Here is an 8884-nt window from a genome sequence, read left to right as displayed (position 1 = left end):
AGTTCTTGTTTGTCTTATTCTCCGTTCGCAATTTCTATGTGAAATTTTTTTGTCCAATGTGCACGTGAGATGGGATGTCAAATTGTTTTCCACATGGGGCTTACCCCGGTCATATGCACAATAGGAACTAAAACAGCCACATGCGCTGTTGATGCACCAAGATATTGATCCTCCAGATGAATTTCTGAAAAGGAAGAATAGCATGGGGGCCCTAGAACTAAATATGAGGTGCCAAATATTTCTAACCAACCCCATTTCCCGTGGTGTGAGAATATGTGCTGTGAATTTGGGTCTGATGTCTGAGTGTAGCATGATCACTTACCTCTGGTCTAATTATTGCCTCGAACATGGAGAAGATTGATCTCCCGGTCTATTCATTTTGGATTTTGACTATTTGGGCACTTGATGCACTCAACAGTGAATGAGAAATCTAGTGAAATGGGGTGATGGATTGGGGTGGAAAATGGTGGTGTCAATGTACTTTGAAATGCAATCTTTCCATCACATGTAAAGTGAGTAGAACCACTCGTGTTGAATTTGCCAATATTGATTTAAAAAGTTAATATACCGAATAGTACGATAGACCGTGAGTCAGTATTAAGAGAAATAGGTCATGTACAGCGTCCCAATGAGCCAATTAATTGTGTGAATCAATCTTAAATACAATAAACGAGACATGGATTAGATAAAGAAAAATGCCGTGTAAATGTACTACGAAATGCAATCCTTCCACTGTGTGTAAAGCTATAAAATGTGTCAAATAAACAACGCATGTATAGGAAGATTTGTTTAAAATTTATTATATCAATTGATATGATTGAGACATGTGGATATTAAAGTAAGCGGATTTAGAAAGAACCAGCTACGTCACTTATTAGAGATTTGTACCGTAGTCTAAGTACACCTAATCTCTCTCTGGAAAACAATGCTTTAAAATACTCTCTCTCTCTCTCTCTCCCTTTTCTCCCTTTGTGGAAGGAATATAGTCAACAAAATTATGAGACAGATGCAGACCAGGCTTTCATTTCTTGTCTACCGATTGCTCTCGCCCTTTGCTCCTCCCTTCTTTTTCCCCCACTTTTTTCTCTTGACTGGGAGCTATTCTTTTCCTTCTCGTCTCCGTTCGCTTTCTTCTTTCTTTCACCTTTGAATTCGCTTTGCTTTATCTGTCTTTTTGTGAAGGGGGCGTGGGATGTGGGATGACTCATACTTGCCTTTGTCAAAAGGACATTTATGCTTAGCAAAGCGTAAACTATATAAACTGCTTGGATGGGATTAGATTGAAGTCCATATGGTCAAATCCCGGTCTATACAAATTGGTTTTTTTTTTTTTTTAAAGTTGTGTTGGAACTTATATCAGCCATTCCATCGGTTCATGCCTTGTAACTATGCCACAGCTCCAATTTGGCCCTCTGTGGTATCACATCATCAGATATGTTTTCAGTGTTTGTAGTTCCAACCGCATCAGGTGAGTGCGTTTTAAGAGTGATGTTTCTTCTTGGACTTTTGCCCTCTTGCCTTCAAATCTGGATACTGATAAATTGCTCAAGAGGTTGGATGAAACTACAGTTTGCTGGTCTATAGGGCTAATGGGTGTTTGCTGCGTCTTAAATTTATTTACCAATGAGAAATTCTCATCATACAAATGAAGAAAAAGTAGTAAAGTTTGCTCTATGGGATGAGATTTTTTCGCCCAGTTAGTGTCTTTCCATTCAAATTACTGATCTCTCTATGGGCGGACATGAAATTTATGTCTAATGCGTAATGATCCATTCCAACAAGGATGAGAATGATCATCGAGGCAAGAGTATTTGGAACAGGTATGGCTCCTAACAAGTCTCTAAAATGGAGAACTGGAGAAAAAAATCGAGTAACACACCAACAAGGAGGAAAGCACTAGTGGATTACAAACGTAAAACCCAAATTAACTCACAAGAAACGTCTTCTGACGGAACGGCATCGTTTAGTATTAAAACACCATTGCTAGGCATGCTCAAGTGAACACCACAAATATTAGGGGTGATCGATTCTCGGTTCCCAAAAATGGGAACTGGGGACCGGATCCAGTTGGTCCTAGAATTGGGAACCAAATTGAACCATTGGTCAAGTCCAGTTCAATTAAACCGATCACTTTTTTTTTCTCACTACTCTTTTCCCATTACTTTTTTCTCACTATTTGGAACTAGACCAAGATAGTGTTTAGTTCACATTTTATTAATTTTTTTAATGAAATAATAAAATAAAAAATGTGTATTTAGTCGATTTGATCTAATTCCTCTTGGATCGAAAACCAGACCACTCGGACACTAGTTCCACTTTTAGGAATTAGGATTTAGACCAACACTTCGTTGAACTAGACCAAACTAGTCAATCCGATTTGGTCCGAACGGTTTCTGATTCGGGCAATCTGTTTTGTACTCGCCTAACAAGAAGGGATAACCTTATGAGAAAGCACTTACCTCTACATTAAAGGACAAAATAATGACAGTGGGTTAATCCACATATGTCACTATATAATATCAGTGCATGACCCCCTCCATTAGGTGGCTAGTTCAAGATGAAACTTGCAAAGCTGGTGGGCCTATCACAACCCAATCCGACGAGGGTGTACAAATGATCATTGGGTGAAGAGCACTCAAATAAAGTGCGACTCTTAGCATACCTTTAGAACAATAAAAGGGGTAGAAAACACAATATATAAGAATAGGGGTAAAACTTCCCGAATTATATATGTGAAACCTAGAGGCACCTTTTGAAGTAACGATATCATTCAACATTGAAACTCCAATATTAAGCATACTAGGATGAGAGCATTACAAGTATGGATAATCTTCTACGAATGTGCTTACTTATTGCCAATTGATAAAACCATGAAACTCAATATGAAACGGTCCAAATGAAATTAGTAAATCCACAAGTCTCACATGATTATCACGGTCGAACTTTATTAAGACATCAATGGAGGCACAACTAGGGTAGAGGGTCCACAGGTTGCTCTATGCTCACAACAAAATAAAATTTCAGCACAAATAAGTGGGAAGCGTGTGAGATATCAAGATTAGATATCTCTCCATGAGTGAGTTACTACCGATTTGTTATGAATACTTAATCGGTACATATAATAGGCGAAGATATTAAATATCTTTTGAGAGCTACAATATACACTAAAGAGTTAGTTAGAGTCAGCAATTAGAATAACGATTGCAACAAAGAGGGGGAGAAAACAAGAATGCAGCAAGATCAATTAGGGGAAATTTAAACTTTTCTATTTCAATTATCATTACTTCGAAAGTTGTGATGGACATTTTCTCAAACATTATCACAAACTACCATTGAAGCGTGCATGATAATCTTCAAAGCCCTTCACATTGATGGGTAACTGTAAAGAGGAATATGCAAAGTCACGAGATTGGCCGATATCTTCATATATTACACATGACGGAGGGTGTTCTTTTTGCCCTTTTCGATCATGCCCTTTCTTCTTCCAAATTATTCACCATCATGCGAAATAATTGAATGGAATGATTCAACTTTCAGCATGAGACACTGCCCAAGAAATCCGCAAGTGGCCATGGAGGGAAAGACTTTGATTTAACGGCTACGCCCTTTTCAGCACCGACCCAAGATTCTCTTTAACCCTAAAAGACCGCATTCGAATCTCCCCACGAAATCACCACCCCTCCCCAAAACAGGGATCCGATCCTACGCCTCCCCTATTATTGCGATCCTAGACTCGTAATAATGATGTATCTACCACAATTCAAAATGCACCCAGTTAGAATTCGACCTCGAGAAAAACCCGCTTCACGTTCTTGTGAAAACCTCAAAAAAACTTGGAGATATCTTCGTTAAGATAAAAATTAAAGCGAAAGTCAAAATCAAAAGTCACCATGCACATGCTGACTAGTTTCTTTGATAATATCCAAGGGAAATTGTCTAGGCAGATTTGGATATTTCAAGACGTCGCATCACGCTACTTGGTCGATTTTGTTCCAACCAAATTTGAGGGAAACCTACTTTATTTCCAAGTTCTACTCTAGGGATCAGAGTCGGCTTGAGGTCAATTCTTAGTTTGGTTCCAAGTTATGCTTCGGGAAACAAAATCGACCAGGATTTATTTGATTCTCAGTATAAAGTCAAAGTGACCAGTCTCGAAGCTAATCAAGTTTGAGTAAGTTCTTTCGATCGATTTTCTCCTTATTTAAATTTGAACCTTAGGAAATGTTCTATGTTTAGAAGACAGAACTTCACATTAATGGGATTTTAAAATTTAACAAATAAAAAGAAGAATCCAGATGGGTCTCGACTCTGGGTCAAAATTTATTGTTATAATAATTAAGTATATATTTATATATTTAATGTGATATCAACATTATATGAGGTAGGCTTGCACTACCTACTATGGAGGTCCTAGAAAGATTTACTGTCAAAAAAAAATACGCAACAATGATGAGAAAAGAAAAGTAGGTCAGAGAAGAGAAAACGCGGGCGCATGATAGATGTCACGTGTGGGTCCCGTGCTAACAAGCGCGCGTGGGCGTCTGATGCACCATTCCTCTTCCTCATTGCTCAACCTGTCACCTCTATCTCCAAAAGCAAAATCTCTCTCTCTCTCTCTCTCTCTCTCTCATTTTTCAAAGTTTACCACAACCAGGAAGAAGTTTGCAAAATTTGGGGCAATGTCACTTGCACCAATCGTGCACCCCACTAAGGTGACCCATTGCAAAAGAAATTTTTCATCCATGTATCTTCAATTATGACCAATTAGGGCATAAATCAGTTTCTAATTATATTAGCTCACGAGGTTTAATTAACATGGATGGCGTGGATATCATTGATCTTGACTTAATGCCAAAAGCTAATAATAATAATTATAACTAGATAGGTTATGGTAGATGGTGTTGTTAGCAATCCCAAGAGGCCACTTGAGATTGAGAATAGTGGAGGTATAGTTGGCTGTTATTTGTGGGACAAGGAAGTTTGCACAGATGAGACAATTGTTTCAATTGTTTAAATGGGTATGGAAGTTTGCGTCTAAGTGTTGACACATAGAGTACCAAAAAAAAGAGGCGGATGCTTGGATGTTGCAATTTCACACAATCATATGAATTTCATTAAGCGTATGTATTACCGTCCTTGATCGTCCTTAATTATTGTTCAATTACAACTTCCTTCGTGCATGATATCGATAATTGCCTATTCAATTTACCAAAAACATTATCACGATGAAAATAGGGCCAGAGTAATCGAGTCTCGCAAAAATTGATCCGAACACCACCCGATTGTCTATCCGAAAATAATGACAATTATCTCTCTTTCTCCCCCTACTTTCCCTCTTTTTCCTTTTTTTTTTCTTTATTGACCAACATCCCCATTTGCTTAGCATCGGTGTTTAAGCAGAATCCCACTTTTACCCCCAGCAGTGGCAATGCAACAAAGATAAAAATTAAAGCATGTATCATCACCTTAATGCACCAAGTGATGGGATGCGGAGGGAGCAATTTGATTGGATCGCTTGTGTCAAAATTGTCCAAGCTTCCCTCTTACCTAAAAGCCATTTGCACTCCCTTTATGTCTAACTTTCCCATTAACATCAGCAAAGGCATGAAGACAATTGGCCAATAGTGGATAAGCCCATCACCAATCTTGTGGTCTCCAAGACCTTCATCGCATAGTCATTGTTTAATAATACTATATATTATAAAATTCGTTAAACGTTTTTCTTTCCTTAACATCCAAGGTGCAATGTATTTATATGGTCTTTTGGTCTACAAAAAGTCGGGTGCTTCATTTTAATCGAGGGTCATATTTTAATTTGCACGCTGAGTTAGAGATGCTTACGTTACTTGGAGCTTATGAGGAGGTCGCAATCCATTGAGATGAGTGGGCTAATTGTGTTTTTTAAGGTTTAATTAATTGTTTTTGTGCTTTGGGTGATTAAGAGACCACAGTAGTTTGGTGATTGATGGTGTCTTGTCGTTATCGTTGTTGCTAATGCAGTTGGTATCGGATCATCTTGGATTATCCAAGAACCAGAAGAGAGAGACTGTTTAATAGTGTGATTTAGTTTTTCTTGGGGACTAAAATAGAGGCCACTACTATATTTTCCATTTTGTGTTTTGATGAAATGCAACGGTCTATTACGGTATGGTTCAAGTTAGACATGGCCATTTGAAGTTTAGTTTTGGACATTTGAAATATCAGAGGGGCTCTAATTCCAACCGCTCTAACTCTCTCTTCTTGGTCATTTGAGCAGGCGTCGGATGCCTGAGCAAACCACACCTGGATTCCTCAGTGAAACCATCATCGACTTGATTCTTAATAGCACTATCTTCATTTGGGAAAATTATCCAAAAAAAACCTAAATTTATTGTATGGCGATGAATTCAGTTTTAAGCTTTTTAATCGTGCCAATTTTATTCTAAACCCTTTGATGATTTGTCAATTTAGTTTTTCCAACTGATTTTAAATAGATTAATACCACAAAAAACCCTAAACTATAACTACTGTGATACTAATATCCCAAACTTTTTTTTGTGTTGCTAAAAATCCTAAACTTGCCTATGGTGACACAAATAGCCTAAACTTTTATTGGGGTTGTACAAAATCCTGAACTCACACCAGTATGACAAATATATCTTAGATAGAACTGAAATAGAGTACATATGTTTATACATGTATAAATTTGGATTTTTTTGTGATACAAAAGAAAATTAGTATTTTATATAATTTTTGGTTACAGAAAAAAAAAAAAAAAGAGCAAAGATATTTATGTTACGATAAGCATAGTTTGAGATTTGTTGTGATATCTATCCTTTTAAATATTCCTTTTTATCATTCGTATACAATTAGGCGAGAGACGATCATTTTCTCTCGAAAACTCGAGTCATGGTGATATCATGAGAAAAAGGGGCTTCATATGGTATTGAAGAATGTCCCTTAGATAGGCAGGCCCTAGGTGTTGGATACCCTACTCCCAATGGCAAACAAGATTACAAAATTCCTAGCGGAAAATCCGGGGCAAGGCGTCACGTTATGATTTCGAAAATCCGTGGTGACAGCGAAAAATTTATTCATGGGTCATGCCATGCTCGAGGTGATGCAAAGATGCTGCGGCGTGCGTGCGTTTTGGAAGACAGAGTGTGCTCTAGTAGAGACTTGAAGAGGGCTCCCTACTGTGTTTGCTTCATGCCTCATCATGATAGAGATCGCGCTTTGTTTTCTGCCGATGTTCCTGTCCCCCTTTGGCGTTTCTCTTCCCCAACCTCAGTTCTTGCCCTTTTCTGGTTCGGATATGCACGAGCCGTGATCATTTCTCTAGGCTATCTTTCGTTGACGAGCGTGCTCGGTCAACATGGTAATGAAAGCCTTCCTGGAAAGAACATGGTTCTAGGCACTGTTGCAGAGTTCGCTTGGGAGCGATTTCTATGTCAAGCACTAGAGAGCAACTGTTAGAAAAAGACTCGGCGCCTTGTGTGAACTAGATGCACGGCACGCGTTCGACTCCCCTGGCTATCGAAGGCAAACGGCTTGTTCGCACCACAATCGCTCTTGCCTTGCCTTGCCTTGGCCTAGTCGATTGGCACACTGCACTTTATTCGTTACTAGCATATCCTTGAATATTTGTAACCAAATCTTTTTTCCCACCCAACCCTGGCCGCAAACCTTTTCTTATCCTCTCCCTCTCATCTCCACACAAATTTCTTCTTCAACTTTCACGCAGAGGAGAGTTTGAACTAGATCTCTCATTCCCTCCTTTCTCTTTGACTGATTTAGTTCTGTTTTTTTTTTTTTTCCATACTTTCCTCACATTTGGGAGCTTTTCTCTTCTGATTTAATATAGATCTAGAAGCTTCCCTCTCCGGCGGGAATTCTACCCGGTCTAGTCTAGATTTGGAAATTTTTGCATGCATAATTTTGGGGTTTCGTTTTTCTTGGATTTGGTTAATGTACAAGTTCAAATTCACAGGAGATCAGAGGAGTTTCATGAAAGTTTCACTCTCAAATAGATTTGTGTTCAGTTGACTTTTTTACTCTGAATAGCGATAGTGTCAGAAACATTAAATCCAGGCACACACTGTCGAAGGAAAAGTCATAGCAACGGATAGAGTTCTAGGTATGTGCTCATTACTGAAGAAGGATTTGATGATCTGCTACAGATTTTGGTTTGCTCTTTGAGCACATGACCCCTAGCTTTGTTATGATAATCTATCTTATAATCTAGAGCTTGTTTTGCTTTGAAATTATCTAGAATTTGTCTTGGTTTGTAGTTGGATTGCGTTGTTTGTCTCTCTCTCTCTCTCTCTTTTTCCTTATGTAAATGAATGAAATGTTACTTTCGACAAAAAAGAAGAAGAAAGAAATAGAAAGTCAAGACCATCAATCCTAATCCCCAATCAGCATAGTCAATTCCAAAGTCATCCAAATGTATCCACTCAACGTGTGTACGCATATATATACAATCGTCGTGAAATAATGTCAATTATTAGAAAGAAATGGCAGTGATTTATTGTGATTTCTTGTCTTGCATCCTAATTTTGTGCTCAGAAAAGGGGGGTAAGTGGGGGCAAGCTTCTGGGAGGTTCATGCCTTGCCTGCCATGGCTGGTGGGGCTTTGGATTGATGAACAGAAATGACAACAATGGAAAGAAACTAGGGAACATTGGCTAAGGGTAGAGCAAGAGACACACCCCCAGCACACGGGGCAAAGGCCAAATCCATTATGTCAGCCCCACACAGGCTTCAATAAATATCTTCCGTATCTTGACAACCTCCTTTTCACGTGAATTTTATTTATTTGTTTATTTATTTGTTTTGGGTCTTTTTTTTTTCCTTTTTTCTTTTTTTTCAAAAGCCAATCCAATTGCAAAGTTCCTCTAGACAG

The sequence above is a fragment of the Eucalyptus grandis genome, chromosome 9 (assembly GCF_016545825.1).
Source record: "Eucalyptus grandis isolate ANBG69807.140 chromosome 9, ASM1654582v1, whole genome shotgun sequence".
Classification (NCBI taxonomy): domain Eukaryota; kingdom Viridiplantae; phylum Streptophyta; class Magnoliopsida; order Myrtales; family Myrtaceae; genus Eucalyptus; species Eucalyptus grandis.
The sequence above is the reverse complement of the archived record's forward strand: the minus strand, read 5'-3'. Positions refer to the sequence as shown.